Here is a 20,455-nt window from a genome sequence, read left to right on the forward strand (position 1 = left end):
AATATAAAAATAACCCCGAAAACATAAACATAGGTATAAAAAATGAATGCTCTGAAACAACACTCGTATACCTGTAAAAAAATATCAAAGGAAAACACAAAATATATATAAACGAATACTATACTCATGAATACAATGAATACTAATAACAAAAACACTCGTACTGCTGGATAAACACTGAGATGCCAGATTAAAAAGGAAAAGAAAAAAACATGCTTCGAGGAATCTCTTTTAGTAGTCGCGGACCAGCTATTAAATTCTCCTGCGCACATTTACACAACTCGTACCTGTTATACCATTTACCTGTACCCGGGACACGATGCGGAAGAAAAGAATAACGTAAGGTGTGACTCGCGTTAATTGCCTATTTGAACATTCTTTTGATTAGTTAAATGGTTTCGGTGTTGTAGGTATTAATGTCTTCTCGAATTAGATCGTTTCGTGTTCCTGATGGGGCTTTTGTAGACACGGTTTTTGACTAATTGCATTGTTTGTGTTTGTGGTTTTACTTTACAACTTACAACGGCTTACATTTTTTTGAACTGCTCCACTCCCCCTCCCCACCACTCACATTTACACCACTTGTACCTGTTATTCCATTTAGCTGCACCCGGAGCACGATGCGTCAAAAAAATGTCAGGTGTGTCTCATGTAAGTTCACCTGTTAGGACATTCTCTTGATTTAGTTACTCGGTTTCCTTTTCATGTTGTTATTTTTGTAGGTAACGTTTTCTCTGATTAGACTGGTTCGTGTTTTCACTTCTGTAGATAATGCTTTAACTAATCGTAGACGGTGTAACGTTTTTTGTTTTTTTACAGCAAAGGAGACAGCTCAAGGGCACACAAAAAAGGAAACAATAATAAAAAAAGCCCGCTACTCGCTGCTCCTAAAAAGAATCCAAAGAGGTGGCCGAAAGAGAGGTCAATTTCGGGAGGAGAGGTGTCTTTCTGTATATATATTTTGCTGATTTTATATTTTCGTTTTGACTTCTTGTTCGATTTTATGTTTTGATTGATTCTTAATTGTTTCGTGTTTGTTTTCACTTTCGTAGGTAGTGTATTTTTCTCTGATGAAACTTTCGTGTATAAGTTAACATTATTTTAGGGAAGATATTCACTAATTAGACGATTTTGTGTTTATATCATCATAGGTTTTCTTTTTCATCGACAAGAGGATTTCATATTTATATTTATTCATATTTATCAGGACACTTCTCCTCCCGAAATTGACCTCTCTTTCTGGCCACTCCTATGTGCTCTATTCGGGAGCAGTAAGTAGCGGGCTTTTTTTTTCATTATTGTTTTCTTTTTTTCACGCCCTTGAACTGTCTCCTTTTCTGTAAAAAAAAAAATGCTTTCACTTCTTGCAGGTAATATATTAACTGATAAGACGGTTTTCTGTTTATATTAGCACTTGCAGGCAATTAATTCACTGATAAGACGGCTTCGTGTTCACAATAGCGTTCCAGCATAACATATCTCGCGCACTTCACTCCATTTTATAATCATGGTTTCAGACTTACCGCAATGTTTTATTTTTGTAGCTTATATAAAGTAAAAAGAAAATAAACCTTCTGCACACAAGTTTTATCTCCCGCTAATCACATATTCTGATTTAAACATTCCATAGTAAATCAGTACATGCGTGTCCTTGGGCTTATATCGACAAGTTTAAAAAGTGCTCGTCCCAGCTTGAGAGTATCTTGCATCATTTACCTAATTATTCTGACATTTACTGGTTGGTCTCCTTCACAGTTACATTTTACACTTACACAGATAAAACGAAGTTAAAATACGTTTCTTATGGTTGTAAAGTATGCAAAGTGAGGCGTGTTAAGTGTGTAAAAGTATATGAAAGTGCGTAAAAAGTGCACGGTGATGTTTGGACCATAGAAGAAGACACAGTAAAAGAACTATACATATAAAGTAATAAAAGTCACGTGACCAAATGAAAAGGATTAAGCTGGTAACCGCAAGAAAGAGTCGCGAAGATTGGCCCAGAGTATTTCGGTAGACCAAAGACTCCCTAAAGAACCAGAGACGATCAGCATAGCGCGTCACCGAAAGAACTAAGGCAAAATCGCGTCACCAGATGAAGAGAATCGAACTGGCAGCCGAAAGAGACTCACTATGATCATACCAGAGTGTTTCGACAGACCTAGGACCCCCCAAAGAACCAGAGACGATCAGCATAGCGCGTCACCGAAAGAACTAAGGCAAAATCGCGTCACGAGATGAAGAGAATCGAACTGGCAGCCGAAAGAGACTCACTATGATCATACCAGAGTGTTTCGATGGACCACAGAACGCCCCCCCCCCCCCCAAAGAACCAGAGAAGTGCGGCATATCGCGTCACCAGGATCTGAGTCATGGCAGCGTCGGCCCCCTCCTCCTCCTCCTCCTCCTCCTCCTGAACGTTAAGGTCGTGGAAAGGTGAAGGTCTCTCTATCTACGCGCCAGTACGTCCACTTCACAGACTAGGTTATAATATTAATTGATGCCGTGCTCCTGTTATAAGCCGTTACCAAGACAAACAAACGCGAGACTCAGAGGCGACAACACCGTCTTGCGCAACACAACTTTCTCCCCCTCGCTCGTGTCTCTCTCTGGAGGTGTAGCGAGTCGACGCTTAGAACTCTCGAGCAGCATGTTGCCCTTACGAACACAATACGTATGTTGGTTGTTGGCGTCTGGGCTTATGTCTTTGTTCAGTGAGAGGAAGAGAGAGGAGGAGAGAGGCTCGTTAGCTTTTACGAAACACTAAATAACAATATCTCAGCCCTTCTATTCTTTTTTTACGTAAAGAAAGGTTACAATATACATACAACCCTCCTGTTTCTCTTTTCCTTTCGTCATACATAATATTTTACCTTTGGCGAAACAGAATATCCAAGGTCCTCCATCACCAAGGCTTTGGAAATAGATGACCTGAGAGATCGAAGCGTCCGAGATTACCGACTTTCGCCCACTCCGAAAATGTTACTGTCATGCTTCTGTTCAACGATGGCATGGGCGTGACTATTTCCGGCAGAGATTAACAGCATCTACGATGTAAACAGAGGCCGGGAAGAGTTCATTCACCTCTTGATTCATCCTGCACTACAGCCACTCCAAAATTTCGTGTCTTGTTCAATGATAACAGGCGTGTGACTATTTCTGGGAAGGATTAACAGTACCTACGATGTAAACAGGGGCCGGGAAGAGTTTATCCACCACTTAATTCACCACCACTACGTCCATTCCAAAAACTAGGTTAATCTCGTGTCTTGTTCAATGATAACAAGCGTGTGACTATTTCTGGAAAGGATTAACACGAGCTCCGATGTCAACAGAGGCAAATTGACCTCTCCTTTTGGTCACTCCTATGTACTCTATTCGGGAGCAGTAAGTAGCGGGCTTTTTTCTCACTATTGTTTTTGTTTTTTTTTCACGCCCTTGAACTGTCTCCTAATCTGTAAAAAAAAAAAAAAAAAAAACGAGTCCACACAATCTTAATTCACCACCACGACATCATCTCCAAAAACTAGGTTAATCTCGTGTTCTTTTTCAACGATAACATGAGTGTGTGACTATTTCTGGCAAAGATTAACGCCAACTTTGATGAAAACGGTGGCCAGCAAGAGTTTATCCACCACCTAATCCACCACCACTACGTCCACTCCAAAAGCTAGGTTGATCACGTGCTCTTTATCAACGGTGACAGGAGTGTGACTATTTCTGGGAAGAATTAACACGAGTTCCGATTTAAACAGAACCCCGCACGAGTCCATCCACCTTAAAACTACGAAATGATTTGTATCTTTCTCAGCGATAACATTACTGCATCCGTTTTTCATCCACCTTACAAAACTATACTATATAATTTGTTTTTGTTTTTTTCTTAACGATAACATTACTACATATTTTTGGCCCATCCATCTTAAAACTAGTATATAATTTGTTTCTTTCTCAGCGATAACATTACTACATATTTTTTGCCCATCCACCTTCAAACTAGTATATAATTTCTTTCTTTTTCAACGATCACAACACTGCATCCATTTTTCATCCATCCATTTTAAACGAGTATATAATTTGTTTGTTTCTTTCTCAACGATAACATTACTACATATTTTTTGCCCATCAACCTTAAAACTAGTATATGATTTGTTTATTTCTCAACGATAACAACACTGCCTGCATCCATTAACTAGTATATAATTTCTTTCTTTCTCAACGATAACAACACTGCCTGCATCCATTAACTAGTATATAACTTCTTTCTTTCTCAACGATAACAACACTGCCTGCATCCATTAACTAGTATATAACTTCTTTCTTTCTCAACGATAACAACACTGTCTACATCCATTAACTAGTATATAATTTCTTTCTTTCTCAACGATAACAACACTGCCTGCATCCATTAACTATTATATAACTTCTTTCTTTCTCAACGATAACAACACTGCCTGCATCCATTAACTATTATATAACTTCTTTCTTTCTCAACGATAACAACACTGCCTGCATCCATTAACTATTATATAACTTCTTTCTTTCTCAACGATAACAACACTGCCTGCATCCATTAACTAGTATATAACTTCTTTCTTTCTCAACGATAACAACACTGCCTGCGTCCATTAACTATTATATAACTTCTTTCTTTCTCAACGATAACAACACTGCCTGCATCCATTAACTATTATATAACTTCTTTCTTTCTCAACGATAACAACACTGCCTGCATCCATTAACTATTATATAACTTCTTTCTTTCTCAACGATAACAACACTGCCTGCATCCATTAACTATTATATAACTTCTTTCTTTCTCAACGATAACAACACTGCCTGCATCCATTAACTAGTATATAATTTCTTTCTTTCTCAACGATAACAACACTGCCTGCATCCATTAACTAGTATATAACTTCTTTCTTTCTCAACGATAACAACACTGCCTGCATCCATTAACTAGTATATAATTTCTTTCTTTCTCAACGATAACAACACTGCCTGCATCCATTAACTATTATATAACTTCTCTCTTTCTCAACGATAACAACACTGCCTGCATCCATTAACTATTATATAACTTCTCTCTTTCTCAACGATAACAACACTGCCTGCATCCATTAACTAGTATATAATTTATTTATTTCTCAACGATAACAACACTGCCTGCATCCATTAACTAGTATATAATTTCTTTCTTTCTCAACGATAACAACACTGCCTGCATCCATTAACTAGTATATAATTTCTTTCTTTCTCAACGATAACAACACTTCCTGCATCCATTAACTAGTATATAATTTCTTTCTTTCTCAACGATAACAACACTGCCTACATCCATTAACTAGTATATAATTTATTTATTTCTAAATGATAACAACACTGTCTACATCCATTAACTAGTATATAATTTCTTTCTTTCTCAACGATAACAACACTGTCTACATCCATTAACTAGTATATAATTTATTTATTTCTCAATGATAACAACACTGCCTGCATCCATTAACTAGTATATAATTTCTTTCTTTCTCAACGATAACAACACTGTCTACATCCATTAACTAGTATATAACTTCTTTCTTTCTCAACGATAACAACACTGCCTGCATCCATTAACTAGTATATAATTTATTTATTTCTCAATGATAACAACACTGCCTGCATCCATTAACTAGTATATAATTTATTTATTTCTCAATGATAACAACACTGCCTGCATCCATTAACTAGTATATAATTTCTTTCTTTCTCAACGATAACAACACTGTCTACATCCATTAACTAGTATATAACTTCTTTCTTTCTCAACGATAACAACACTGCCTGCATCCATTAACTAGTATATAATTTTTTTCTTTCTCAACGACAACAACACTGCATCCAGTAATCCATTCACATTATAAAACACCTAATAAAATACCCATCCACCCGGAATTCACCTCATTTGGCCTCTCGTTCTTTTTTTTTTCTTTTGCGTTTTGTTACGGTTTCTTTTATTTTCCTTGAGCTGTCTCCTTTGCTGTAAAAAAAAGTGCTTGCTGCTTCTTCCCCGATAACATTACTGCTACGTCTATCTCTGGCTAGTACAGGAAAAAAAAAAACATTACTGAAGCTCTGAGGAGAAAGATCAAGGCCTCCCCCCGAAGAGTTCCGACAAGTCTCCCCCCAGCTGTCACGGGGACGGCGTTCGAACAAGGCGGTGAATTATTTACAAACACTGAGCTCGATAACATTAAGCGCCACCAGACTCTTACAATACTCAGAATGTTGTTGTTGTTGTTGTTGTTGTTGTTGTTGTTGTTGTTGTTGTTGTTGTTGTTGTTGTTGTTGTTGTTGTTGTTGTTGTTGTTGTTGTTGTTGTTGTTGTTGTTGTTGTTTATTAGCACTTGTTGGCCATGCAAATTACTCTTCTTGTTTTGTTTTTTTCGTTTATTTTGCAGACTTAACCTCCTTTGAATTATTATATTATGGATAGATTTATGGGACAGTCAAAACTTCTTCAATTTTCGAGCGTGTAGTCTCATAACAACGCTAAGTAGACAGTTATCGCTCCAGAATGATTAACAAAGCTTCATAATCTAAAGAAAAACAACAACTAATATGACGTGTTTTTAGCCATTTTTTTTTTTGTGTGTGATCATTTACGTGACAGCTTTATGTAGCCTACTAAGACACTTCATCCACCACAAAGCACTCACATTCCACTCTGATATATCGCATGAAAAAGTAATAAACACCGCTGTAGCATCATCAGAGCTTCGTTTCCAGATGCGTATGCACAAAAGAATTAGGTCATTTCCGAATAGCTTCTCTGTGATTGACGTGCATTGCTACGCGAGAGTTGAACTGATGAGCTTCCAACAACATCGAACAGCTTCCCTAATGAGGCCGCGTAGGTAAGCTTTCTTGGTTGCTATTTCTGGCGTAATGCGAACTTGACTCGGTGTTTTTCCTTCGCCTTCAGTGTTGTTTTCCTCTTCTCTCGCCATGTTACCCAAACTCGTCTCTCTCCGGCATATGACCACAGATGTTGCGCCGACTAAATGAAACTTTCCAACTTTCTTTCCAGACCCGAGAGCTTGCGCGATGTACCACTTTCATTCTTTCTTCCTTCCGTTCTTTCTTTTTTTCCATCGCCTTCAGTGTAGTTTTCCTCTTCTCTCGTCAAGTTACCCAGACCCGAGAGCTTGCCCAATGTACCACCTTCATTCTTTCTTCCTTCCGTTTTTTGTTTTTTCCTTCGCCTAAAGTGAAATTTTCCTCTTCTCGTCAACAGCTAATCAGACTCTGGAGCTTGTACGATGTCCCACCTTCGTTCATAAGACAGCTTCCATAACTGAGGCTGATTTTTCCTCATGTCAGGCTCGAGGGCTTACCATGTTTTCTTTACTGTTTCATTAAGACTATGTTCCTCCTCCTCGTCCACAGATACCACTCGACGTGCGGCTGTTAGTGTTTGTATAAAATTGCATGCCTTCTTCTCATATCAACGGCTATCCAGACTCCAGAGCTTTTATGTGACGTTTTATTTCGCATTTCATTAAGACTGCCTTCTCCTCGCCCACAGATCTCTACCCTTGAGGCGCGGCTGTTAGTGTTTGTTTCCTGCCTCGTCCTTCACGCGAGTAGTCTGATACGGTGAGTGGCGTCATTAGGGGATAAAGGGCCATTACCTCTCTTTTGTTATGCTCTCTCTCTCTCTCTCTCTCTCTCTCTCTCTCTCTCTCTCTCTCTCTCTCTCTCTCTCTCTCTCTGTGGCTCTCTCTCTCTCTCTCTCTTTCTCTCCTCTCCTCCTCTCTCTCTCTCTCTCTCTCTCTCTCTCTCTCTCTCTCTCTCTCTCTCTCTCTCTCTCTCATTATTTTATCTTATCATCTTTCCTAATCGTATTTTTAGAGGATTGAATCAAGTTCGTTTTACGTCCCACCTTTTGAAAACTACTTTACCTTTTTTTTCTTTTTTTCATTAAAGTCGTGAGAATGTTTTTGACACACGCGGCTTCTGGAGGTAATATATTCCACTGATCTATTGCTCTGGATGGATAGCTGCTTTTTTTTTTCTTCTTTTTCTGTGTGTGGTGATGAGGGAGGGAGGGTGTGTGTGTGTGGGGGGGGGGGCGACTGTGTGTGTGTGTGTGTGTGTGTGTGTGTGTGTGTGTGTGTGTGTGTGTGTGTGTGTGTAATAATAATAATAAAAAAACGCAAGAACAACAAGAAGAACAAGAACAAAGGGAAGAAGAAAAGTAGAACAAGAACAAGAAAAAGAGAAAAAAACAAAAACTAGAAGAAAAAGAGGAAAAAGAAGAAAACTATGATGATGATGATGAAGAAGAACAAAAGGAACACGAAGAAAAAAAATGAAGAAAAGGGAGAAAAAGAAAAGATGAACAAGAAGAACAAAAAGAACAAGAAAAACAAGAAGAAAATAACAAAACAACCATAAAAACAACAATACTAATAACTTAAAACCAATAGCATGAGCCGAACCAGTATGCACATCCCGATCTTGCTACATCAAAACGCAAAAAAAGGAAAAAGGAGAAAAAAGAAGAAAATGTTAATACAATGGAGATTGAAGAGGCCATAAATCAAAATAAGTTGGAATCAGCGTGTCAGCAGATGTCGAAGCGGTGAAAATGATACTGACGGTGAAAATTGAAAACGTTGGTGGCGATGAGTAAAAGCGTTAAGTCAGGTCGTAAAGGGAACGGTTAGCCAGATCATAAAGGGAACGGTTAGTCAACATAAAGGGAACGGTTAGTCTGATCATAAAAGGAACGGTTAGTCTGATCATAAAGGGAACGGTTAGTCACATCGTAAAGGGAACGGTTAGTCTGATCATAAAAGGAACGGTTAGTCAACATAAAGAGAACGGTTAGTCAACATAAAGAGAACGGTTAGTCTGATCATAAAGGGAACGGTTAGTCACATCGTAAAGGGAACGGTTAGTCTGATCATAAAGGGAACGGTTAGTCTGATCATAAAGGGAACGGTTAGTCACATCATAAAGGGAACGGTTAGTCACATCATAAAGGGAACGGTTAGTCTGATCATAAAGAGAACGGTTAGTCTGATCATAAAGGGAACGGCTAGTCAAATCATAAAGGGAACGGTTAGTCACATCATAAAGGGAACGGCTTGTCAAATCATAAAGGGAAGGATGAAAAAGAGAAGTTTATGACCGCACAAAAGGATTTTATGTCTTCGTGGCAGTGGCAGAAAATAAGAGGTGGCCTAATTGTGTGTTTTTAGTGTTGAAAGAAAAAAAACGTGGCGAGAAAGAATTAAGAGAGTATTTTGGTGACGGAAAAAAGACGTCGTTATGAAAGTGATGAAAAATTTACGATGTTTTTTATTATGGTGACAGGTAAAATATGGGAGAGAATTTTTTTTTTTTTTTTTTTTTTTTTTTTAGAATTGAAAGAAAAGCCATTTCAGAAGATAGAAGATTAATTTTGTGACGGAAAAAAAAGGTGAATATGAATGTGACGCAAAATTACGGTCGTTTTTTTTCTCTCTGATGATGAATGTGATAGCGGCAAGATATAAATAACAGGCGATAGGAGTTATTTTTATTATTGAAAGAAAAACGTAGGCAGGAAATAGCGGTGGATTTGGTGACGGGGAAAAAAAGGTGATTACGAAAGTGTCAAAAAATTATAGGCCTAGTGTTTTTTTCAGTGATGGCAAGATATAGATAAATGATAATAGTTTTTTTTTTCATTGTTGAAGGAAAAGTGTGGACAGAAGAAGGAGGTAATTTTGATGAGGTTAATAGACGTTTATTGAGGTGAAAAAAAAAAAATAACGTTGGTTTTTTCCGATATTTTTTTTTACAGCAAAGGAGACAGTTCAAGGCAAAAAAAAAGGAAACAATAATGAGAGAAAAAAAGCCCGCTACTCACTGCTCCCAAAAAAGAGTCCGGAGACAGGTCAATTTCGGGCGGAGAGAAGAGAAAGAGAAGGTACAGGATAAAGGGGAAGAGACAAAAAAAAGAGAACGGACAGGCAAGAAAAGGCGAGAGAAAAAGGGAATGAAAAAAAAGAGAGAAAGTACAGAGGAAGGGAAAAAAATAAAGAAAGAGAAAGAACAGGAGAAATACAGCGACAAAAAGAGAAAGGACAGGAAAAGACGAATCAGCTGTAGGAGTGAATATTAGTAGTGGTAGTAATGCTTTTTTGTGTGTGTGTTTAAAGAAGATCGTGGTCAAAAGAGAGGTATTTTGGTGACGGTGAAAGAAGCATTTATGATAAAAAATTACGTTGTTTTTTTTGCCGATGATAATTGTGATTGTAAGTGACAAGATGAAAATAAGATCTAGTAATGCTTTTTTTATGTGTGTGTGTGTTAAAAGAAGAGCGTGGTCAAAAGAGAGGTATTTTGGTGACGGTGAAAGAGGCGGTTAGATAAAAAAAATTACGTTGTTTTTTTTGCCGATGATAATTGTGATTGTGACAGTGGCAAGATGGAAATGAGATGTAGTAATGTTTTTTTGTGTGTGTGTTAAAAGAAAAGCGTGGTCAAAAGAGACAGGTATTTTGGTGACGGTGAAAGAGGCGGTTATGATAAAGAAAAAAAAATATCAGGCTGTTTTGATGATGGCGGGGTTGATTTTGAAACTTTTTGTGGCCGTGAAGAGATTTTTAGTGTTCCCAAAGGTCAACTGAACGAGAATATGGTTTTAATGTTGAACGTTATTGTGGCCGGATAGACTCTCTCAGTATTGCCAAAAGTTAATTAAAGTTTTGAAGACCGACGGGATAAACAAAAAAAAAACAAAAAATGCACTGAGTCGAATCTATTAACACGAAAACGGGAATGAAATCGTCTCAACCAAAATCTATACAAAAGCTCTATTGTGGCCGTACATATTTTTTTAGTATTGCCAAAAGTTAATACAAGTTTTGCAGACCGACGGGATAAACAAACAAAAAATGCACTGAGTCGAATTTATTAACACGAAAACGGGAATGAAATCGCCTCAACCAAAATCTATACAAAAGTTCTAACTAAAAACCAAAGACGCAACACGAATTCCACTAAAATCAAATACGTTTTCTTCAGCAACGTACAAGTAATACCACGAAATAATCCCACGTATTCAAGAGTAAGGTGGTGTTTTCTCCATGCAGAACTGTCACTGGAAAAAGGGGGAAAGAAAAGACCCCACCAACTTCACCCACTCAGCGAAATACGATAATCTATACAAAAAACTAACCTACGAACGAGCGAGCAGCAATCCACTCACCAAATTACTAATGCAAGGCGGCTTTGTCCGTTATTTATTCCTTGCCTCTCTAGCCTTTTTCTTCCTCGTCTCTCCACATTCAAAAGAAGGGGCCACTTGCGTAAGACTTTGGAAGGAGGGAGAGATAAAGTTAAGCATGTGTGCGTCCGTGCGTGAGTGTGTGTGTGGGATCGGGGGTCTCTCTAAAACACAGTGAACCCGCCCCTGCCTGCCTTCCCCTCCTGCATCCAAACCTGAACTGTTTGCCGAGGGACTTTGAGAGTAGAGATAAAAGAGAGGGTCAGGGAGGAGGAGGAGGAAGAGGAGGAGGAGGGAGCACAGGAGAGGAGGCGGCATGGTGGTGGTGGAGGCAAGAAGGAAAAGATTTATAATGGAAAACCCGTCCCATTAAATCGCTCCAGCGGCTGATTTCTCTCGCTGGCATTGACGAATCACTCTTATCTCCCACTTTCCACTTTCCGCCCCATTTACATATTGGCCTCAGACGCACAGGTAGCAGCGGCAGCAGACCGTGAGAGCAGGTAATGATGACAGCGACTGAAGCGTGCATATGAAAGGTACAGAAGAAGAGAAGGGAACAGGAAAGGATAGGAAAGAGAGAGGAGAGGAGAGGAAAAAGGGAAAGATACCAGAAAGAGAAGATACAGGGGAAAGAGAGAGAAACGAGAGAGAGAAAGTATAGGAAAAGAAAAGGGCAGGAAAAAGAGAAAGAGAGAAGAGAAAGAAAGTACAGGAGAAAGGGGACACAGACAGAGAAAGGACAGGTAAGGGAAAGTGACAAGAAAGGGAATGAGAGAAGAGAGAGAAAGTACAGGAAAAGAAAAGAGCAGGAAAAAGAGAGAGAGAGAAGAAGGAGAAAGTACAGGAGAGAGGGGAAGAGACAAGAAAGAGAAAGGACAGGCAAGAGAAATTGACAGAAGAGAAGAAAGGGAATGAGAGAAGAGAGAAAGTACAGAGAAAGGTAAAGAAATAAGTAAAAGATAGGAACAGGGGAAAGAGGAAGAGCAAAGAAGAAAAAGGACAGGAAAAGAGAAGAATCAGCTGTAGGAGTGAATGTTAGTAGTGGCAGTAGTAGTGGTGGTAGTAGTGGTGGTGGTTGTAGTGGTGGTACAGGAGCGGCAGCCAATAGGTTACCTTGCATATTTAAAACGAGTGGTCGAACACCCAGCAGCCCTCCGTGACCACTGACTGACTCGCGTGGACGTAGCCAAAAGTACTACATAACCAACACCTTCTGGACAGCAATGGGCATGTACGTATCCTTCTGTATCCTGTATATCCTTGACCAGTCCTATCACACACGCGGTCGGACACTCGCACACTCACCTCGACGCGCTGGATGGAAGGCACGAGGGGAAGGACAGGTGGAGAAGAAGGAAGAGGAGGACGTCTTCTTGATATGTGTCACTTCGATATGTAAAAGTTCTCCGTTGGTCGCTCTTAAATGAGGTGGGTAAGGTCCTTCGTCATGCCGGCCGCCTCGTGTTCTGCAGCTCCTCGCTCAGGTCGCCGCGCGCTGCCCTCGGCCGAACGTGTGGCGGCGAGGGAGCGTGGCCAAGGGACGGGAAGGAACAGGGACGCGTGTCTGATCCCACTGGCGGCCCACGGTACACTGACTGACTGCTGCTGCTGCTGGATGGTTGCTCGGCCACCTGCAATGATACCTAATTCCTCCTCCTCCTCTGACTCCTCCCCCTCATACCTCCTCCCCCTCCTCCTCCTCCTCCTCCACCCCCTCATACCTCTTCCTCCTCCGCCTCCTCCTCCACCCCCTCATACCTCCTCCTCCTCCTCCTCCTCCTCCACCCCCTCATACCTCTTCCTCCTCCACCTCCCCCCTCATACCTCCTCCTCCTCTGACTCCTCCCTCTCATACCTCCTCCTCCTCCTCCTCCTCCTCCACCCCCTCATACCTCTTTCTCCTCCACCTCCCCCCTCATACCTCCTCCTCCTCCTCCTCCTCCTCCTCCACCCCTCCTCCTCCTCCTCCTCCTCCACCCCTCATACCTCTTCCTCCTCCTCCTCCCCCCCTCATACCTCCTCCTCCTCTGACTCCTCCCCCTCATACCTCCTCCTCCTCCTCCTCCTCCTCCTCCACCTCCTCCACCTTCCCCTCCCCCCACGTCACGTCCTCCTCGGTTCGCCCATCCGTCATTTCACCCACTGACACTTCTTTTATTCCCCATCTGTTTGTTTGTCTGTCTGTCTTTGTATGCCTGTCTGTCTGTCTGTCTATAATTGTCTGTGTGTCTCTGTTTGCTTGTCTGTGTCTGCCTGATTTTTCCAGTATGTATCTGTGAGTGTGTGTGGGTGGGGTGTGTGTGTGTGTGTGTGTGTGTGTGAGAGAGAGAGAGAGAGAGAGAGAGAGAGAGAGAGAGAGAGAGAGAGAGAGAGAGAGAGAGAGAGAGAGAGAGAGAGAGAGAGAGAGAGAGAGAGAGCAGGGCCACCGTTACAACACAAGGACAGAGGGGACAAAATAAGGTCAGGGGGTGCGAGCGAGCGAGCGAGACATTTTTATGTGCCTCGTTTCAAGGTTGAGTGCCTTTCTAAATGTATTCCACCTATTCTCAGTTTCTCAACGTTTGTTTCGTTTGCTTTGTCAATAAAACTAAATAGGATCTAAAAGTAATGTTAAAAAATGGATGTATAATAAGCCCACATCACGGCGGAGCGACTTTCAAGGGTGCGAGCATTGCCAGGGGACGCGGCGCCTCCTCACCCCCTCGGCTGCTCCAGGAGTCAAATGCACTGCCTGCGTAAAAAGATGAGAGGCTGCTTTCTCAAAGGAGGCCAAAAACTTTTTACATATTTTTTTTTACAGCGCCGTGAGACAGTCAAGGGCAAAACACACACAAAAAAATCAAAAGAATTGCTCAGAAATGGAGAACAAGAGTCTCAAAGGGATAGTGTTGCCTGACCGAATGGCTGACTGAACAACTGGCTGATTAATCTGTTCACCAATTTTCCGATTGATTGACTGATTGACTAATTAATTGATTGACTGATTGACTAATTAATTGATTGGCTGATTGACTAATTAATTGACTGACTGATTGACTAATTAATTGATTGACTGATTGACTAATTAATTGATTGACTGATTGACTAATTAATTGAATGACTGATTGACTAATTAATTGATTGACTGATTGACTAATTAATTGATTGGCTGATTGACTAATTAATTGATTGACTGATTGACTAATTAATTGACTGACTGATTGACTAATTAATTGATTGACTGATTGACTAATTAATTGATTGACTGATTGACTAATTAATTGATTGACTGATTGACTAATTAATTGATTGGCTGATTGACTAATTAATTGATTGACTGATTGACTAATTAATTGATTGACTGATTGACTAATTAATTGATTGACTGATTGACTAATTAATTGATTGGCTGATTGACTAATTAATTGATTGACTGATTGACTAATTGATTGACTGATTGACTAATTAATTGATTGGCTGATTGACTAATTAATTGATTGGCTGATTGACTAATTAATTGATTGGCTGATTGACTAATTAATTGATTGGCTGATTGACTAATTAATTGATTGGCTGATTGACTAATTAATTGATTGACTGATTGACTAATTAATTGATTGACTGATTGACTAATTAATTTATTGACGGACTAATTAGCTGATTGACTGGTTGACTAATAAATTGATTGGCTGGTTGACTGACTGATTGACCAATCGATTGGCTAATTGAGATTTTATGACCGATTAACATATTGATTGATTGAATTATTGAATAATTGACTGATTCATCAACTGATTTATTAATTAGCTGACCGATTGAGTAACTGATTGACGGATTGACTCATTGACGAACTGATCAATGGCTGGATGAATTTAAGAGATGAACGGAGACACATAGACAGGTGCATGCATTAACATATAGAAAGAAAACAAAACCGTCAGTTGCAAAGCATTACTCCACACAGGCCCACAAAGATTTCAGAAACCAAACCAAGTAAAGTTTTTGTCCTGCTCTGAAGATTAAACGATCGAACAACAGTTAACTAAAAACGACTTCGCATCAGTCCCTGTCTCAGCCGATCCCCGGATGAAAGTGTCGGTGGAGGAGGAAGAAGAGGAGGAGGAGGAGGGAATGAGGGGACGCAAGAGGAGGAGGAGAAGGAGAAGGTGGAGGAAGAGGTGGAGGTGAAGGTGGAGGTGGAGGTGGAGGTGGACGAGAACGAGGACGAGGAGGAGGAGGAGGAGGAGGAGGACGAGGAAGTGGAGGAAGGTAAGGAGGAGGAAGAGGAGGAAAAGAGGAAGAACAGATGGTATGTAGTGGTGTTGGTATTACTTATTTTGTAGAATTTCACCCCCTTCGTATGACACTCGATTAATCTTTTTAGCTAGTTCAGTGCGACGGAGATGAGCACCGAGGCCACGCGCATCTATATAGCGTATGCTTTCGAATTTACACTTAATTTACCGATAGCGTTACCCTACACCGACGTACATCTGCAGTTCTTCGTTTAATTCAACCTTAAAGCTCTCACGTACAGAAGAATGGAGTAGCTATGTATTGGGTTCATTAGAGAGAGAGAGAGAGAGAGAGAGAGAGAGAGAGAGAGAGAGAGAGAGAGAGAGAGAGAGAGAGAGAGAGAGAGGTATATGTGTGTGTGTGTGTGTGTGTGTGTGTGTGTGTGTGTGTGTGTGTGTGTGTGTGTGTGTGTGTGTGTGTGTGTGTGTCTGTCTGTTTCAAAAGATAAAACTAATGCATTTCAAGATCATTCCCTCGCACATTCCCATTTTTCCTCCTCCTACACTTTCTCTTCCTACCCTTCCTCCTCCTCCTCCTCCTCCTCCTCCTCCTCATTATCATCGTCCCCATCCTCTCTTCCTTCGTGTCTTTCTTTTCTATTTTTCCGCCGTATAAATCGCTCCTTCTCTTCCCTTCTCTTTCCTTTCACTTTTCCTTTCCTTTCCTTCTTTTCCTTTCCCTTCCTTAAGTTTCCATCCTATCCCTTCCCGTCCGTTCCCTTCCCTTCCCTTCCCTTCTCTTTCTTACCCCTTCTCTAAGCTTCCCTTCTCTTCCTTTCCCTTCTCTCCCCTTCTCTTTCACTCTCTTCCCTTCCCTTCCCTTCCCTTTCCCTCCCTTTCCTTTCCTTTCCTTTCCTTCTCTTTCCTTCTCTTCCCGTCCCTTCCTTCTTCTTCACTTCCCTTTTCAATCCCTTCCATTCCATTCTCTTTCCTTCTCTTCCCTTCCCTTTCTTTGCCATCTCTTCCTTAATATTCCCTCCCCTCCCTTTTCTTTTCTCTTTCTTTTGCTTTTTTTTTCTTCTCTCCCTTTCTATCCCTCCCCTTCCTTTTCCCTCTTTTCCCTTCCCTTTCCTTCCAGTTCCATCCCATCTTATCCTATCCCATCCCTTCCCTATCCCACTCTCTCCACCCCCCTTGCCCTCTCCCTCTCACTGCCCTTTCCTTCTCAACCTTCATAAGCCGCCTCCGTCCGCGACCTCATCAACTTCCCAAGGCTCATTCACGCTATCAGCTTAATCAAATTTTCTTAAGTGTAATTTGAGTTTGCAGCGGCGGAAGACTGCAATATACTGAAGCCGGGAGCTCTGCGTTATGTCAGGCAACACTCGGCAGCGCAGTTAGGGCCTCTGAACAGCACTACGCAACACAGTAAACGGCGAGAAACATTTACGGAGCTAAAGTGAAGTGTTGTTGAAGTGTTGGAGAAGATGTGTTGCAGGTTTTTCCGTGCGTTGATCTTCCTCTCATCATCCTCTTCCGCGATCTATTTTGCTCTCCCCTTCTTTGTTTGTCTCTATTTCTTTCCTTCTTTTTCCCTTCACCTCCGCATTTCTTCGTTTCTCGTTCCTCCGCTTCTTCCTTGCTTCTTTGTTATTTTCTTCTCCTCCTCTTTCCTTTTGGTTTATTTTCCTCCTCTTCTTTGATTCGTTTATTCGCTCTTCCTCTGTTTTTTCCCTCTTCCCCTTCCTCGTTCTTTCACTTTCTTGTTTCTCTCTGTTTTTGTTTTTCTTCTTCGTCTCTTCCGTTCTATATTCCTCCAGCTCTTCGTCTTTTGTTTTTGTTTTTTCTTCTTCGTCTCTTCCGTTCTATATTCCTCCAACTCTTCGTCTTTTGTTTTTGTTTTTTCTTCTTCGTCTCTTCCGTTCTAAATCCCTCCAACTCTTCGTCTTTTTTTTTTTTTCGACTCTTCGTTTCTTCGCTTCTCCTCTGTTTCCCCTCTTCTTCCGTCTCTTATTTTCTTTCTTTTTCTCTTCTCCACCTCTTATCTGCTCTGTTCCCTCGCTTATATTCGTCTTTTGGTCCATTTCCCTTCCCCTCTTCTTTTTCTTCGCTCCACTTTTCTTCCTCCACCCCTTTCCTTTATCCGCTTCACCATCCTCCTTGCTTCCTCCATCTCTTCGTTTCCTCTGCTCCTCCTCTGTTCCTCCACCTCTTCCCTTCTTCAGTCTACCATCTTGTTTTTTTTGTTGTTGTTGTTTCTCTCTTCTCCACTTTTTCGGTTTCTTGTTCCTCCATCTCTTCGTCTTATGATTTATTTACCTTCGTTTTTTCGATTTTTTTTCCTCCACCTCCTCCACTATTTGCTCCTCCTTTTCCTTGTTTATTTATCCTTATCTTCTCCACCTCTTCGCTCCACTGTTCTGCCATCACTGTTTGTTTGTTTTTTGTTCCCTTTTCCTCCGCTTCTTCATTTCTGTCCTTGCTATTCACTTCTTCGCTCCACCTTTCCTCCGAGTTCTCATTTTTTGGGGTTCCTCTCTTCCTCCACCTCTTCGCTCCTCTGTTCTCCCATCCCTTGTTTGTTTTTTGGTTCCCTTTTCCTCCGCCTCTTCATTTCTGTCCTCGCTATTCACTTCTTCGCTCCACCTTTCCTCCGAGTTCTCAGTTTTTGGGTTTCTCTCTCCCTCCACCTCTTCGTATTTCCATTCTCTTCCTCCATCGCTCTGTCTCGGCGCCTTCAAGTTTTAATGCACTCCAGAAAACATACGAGACTGCATTCATTCTTACGCTCCATTTCTTTTCCTCCGTCCTTTCTTTCTCTCCTTCTTTTATCTTCTTGCATTCTTTTTCTTTAACTTCTTTACGGTTCTAATCGCTTCGTTGTTTCTTTACCACTTGTTTTTCTCAGATACTTCTTTTTTGCTTCACCCTCGCGAGTCTTCAGTCCTTCGGCAGTCCGCTTGTAGTCACCTGATGCTCCCCCCTGAAGCGACATGCCTGATACCGAGAGCCTCCCAAACTCACTCCGCCCGATGGGTATCTCTTTGGCCGACTGGTGACGGAGTGGCTTTCCCATCTAGCCGGTTACGGGTTCGATCCTCAGAGCCGGTATATCCCTTTCTGGGTCTGGATTAATTTATGTGTTTCGTGACGCGCAGAGGTCGTGTGAAGGTGTGGTAAAGTGGGAACTCTAGGGCGTTCCATGTGGACTTGACGTCGAGGAGAGTGACGGACTAACTTAAATTAAAGAAAACGGCGCTCCGGAGGAAATGAGATGGAAAGTATTGTGTATAACTAAAACATTTATATTCGAGAACGTTTGCCACACTTTATTATAGCACCAGTGTACCTGTGTGTGTGTGTGTGTGTGTGTGTGTGTGTGTGTGTGTGTGTGTGTGAGAGGGGAATGGGGGAGCTCTGACATGGAGACAAGGGGACGAAGGAAAGGGTGACAAACGGTAAAGCTGCTGTATTGACGAGGCTGTGAAGTGGAGGGGTGGAGGGAAGACTGAACCGTAGGGGTGAAGTGAAGGGGTGGTGGAGTGGAGGTATGAAGTGGGGCAGTGAAATGTAAGGGTGAGGTGAGTAAAGGAGGGGTGGAGGGATGAAGTGGAGAAGTGAAGTAAACGGTTGAAATAAAGGGACGGAATGAAAAGTGGAGAAGTGGAGAAATTAAGTGGAGAAATTAAGTGGAAAAATGAAGTGGAAAAATGAAGTGGAGGAATTAAGTGGAGGGATGAAGTGGAGTGGTGAAGTAAAAGGTTGAAATAAAGGGACGGAACAAAAAGTGAAGAAGTGGAGAAATGAAGTGGAAGAATGAAGTGGAGGGATGAAGTGGAGTAGTGAAGTAAAAAGTTGAAATAAAGGGACGGAACAAAAAGTGGAGAAGTGGAGAAATGAAGTGGAGAAATGAAGTGGAGGAATGAAGTGGAGGGATGAAGTGGAGTAGTGAAGTAAAAAGTTGAAATAAAGGGACGGAACAAAAAGTGGAGAAGTGGAGAAATGAAGTGGAGAAATGAAGTGGAAGAATGAAGTGGAGGAATGAAGTTGAGAAGTAGTGAAATGAAGTCTTTGAATTGTGAAGTGTAGGCAAGGAGACAAGAAAAAAGTGAAAATTCTGATGTAGTTACGAAGCTGCAGGATATAAGTATGAAGCGAAGCATGAGTGTGAAGTGTGTCCAGAGTGAAGTGTAGGCGTGAAGAGGGAGAAGGAAGGAAGGAAGGAAGGAAGAGCGAATAGGTCACGCCGTGTAATAGAGAGAGTGGTGTGGCCGAGGGTGGTGATGGAAGGGGGAAGAGAAATGACAAGTCCCCGGTGCAATATGTGAAGGGGAGAGGAAAGGGAGGGATGACGGAGGGGAGGCATGACGAAAGGGAGGCATTGGGGAGGAAGGGAGGGGATGGTGAGGTGAGGGGGAAGGCATGCCGAGGGAAGGGCGCGTGATATTAAACGTTTTTGTGTCGCTTGATGGTGGAGTCCGAGCGCTCTCCCTCTCTCCGGACTCTCCCTCCCTCCCTCCCTCCCTCAAGGTATAGGTGTCAGTGATGTTGTATGAAAAAAGGTTATGTGTGGCCATTTTTCACCACCTCAACACTATCACCAAAGCTACCATCATCACCAACTTCATCACCAATAACATCATCACCACTTAAATCATCACCACTACCACGGTCACCACCACCAGCCATGTTTCACCACCCTATCATCATCACCAAAGCTACCACCATCACCAACTTCATCACTAATAACATCATCACCACTTAAAGCATCACCACTACCACAGTCACTACCACCAGCCATGTTTCACCACCCTATCATCATCACCAAAGCTACCACCATCACCAACTTCATCACCAATAACATCATCACCACTTAAATCATCACCACTACCACAGTCACTCCCACCAGCCATGTTTCACCACCCTATCATCATCACCAAAGCTACCACCATCACCAACTTCATCACTAATA

The 20,455-nt window shown here is 41.5% G+C and overlaps 1 protein-coding gene and 1 long non-coding RNA gene across 2 annotated transcripts in view; one reads left to right on the forward strand and one right to left on the reverse strand.

Annotated features, from left to right (window-relative positions):
* Positions 1–12,880, reverse strand: part of LOC127009556 (uncharacterized) — a 98,979-nt gene extending 86,099 nt beyond the window's left edge. The window contains exon 1 of the mRNA XM_050882739.1: positions 12,575–12,880. The gene's annotated coding sequence lies outside the window, so the exon portion shown is untranslated. The remainder of the gene's footprint in view (positions 1–12,574) is intronic.
* LOC127009557 (uncharacterized) overlaps positions 1–20,455 on the forward strand; it is a 184,705-nt gene that overhangs the window by 157,706 nt on the left and 6,544 nt on the right. The window contains exon 3 of the long non-coding RNA XR_007762054.1: positions 7,571–7,641. This is a non-coding gene — a long non-coding RNA (uncharacterized LOC127009557). The remainder of the gene's footprint in view (positions 1–7,570; positions 7,642–20,455) is intronic.

Source organism: Eriocheir sinensis, chromosome 41, assembly GCF_024679095.1.
Source record: "Eriocheir sinensis breed Jianghai 21 chromosome 41, ASM2467909v1, whole genome shotgun sequence".
NCBI lineage: Eukaryota > Metazoa > Arthropoda > Malacostraca > Decapoda > Varunidae > Eriocheir > Eriocheir sinensis.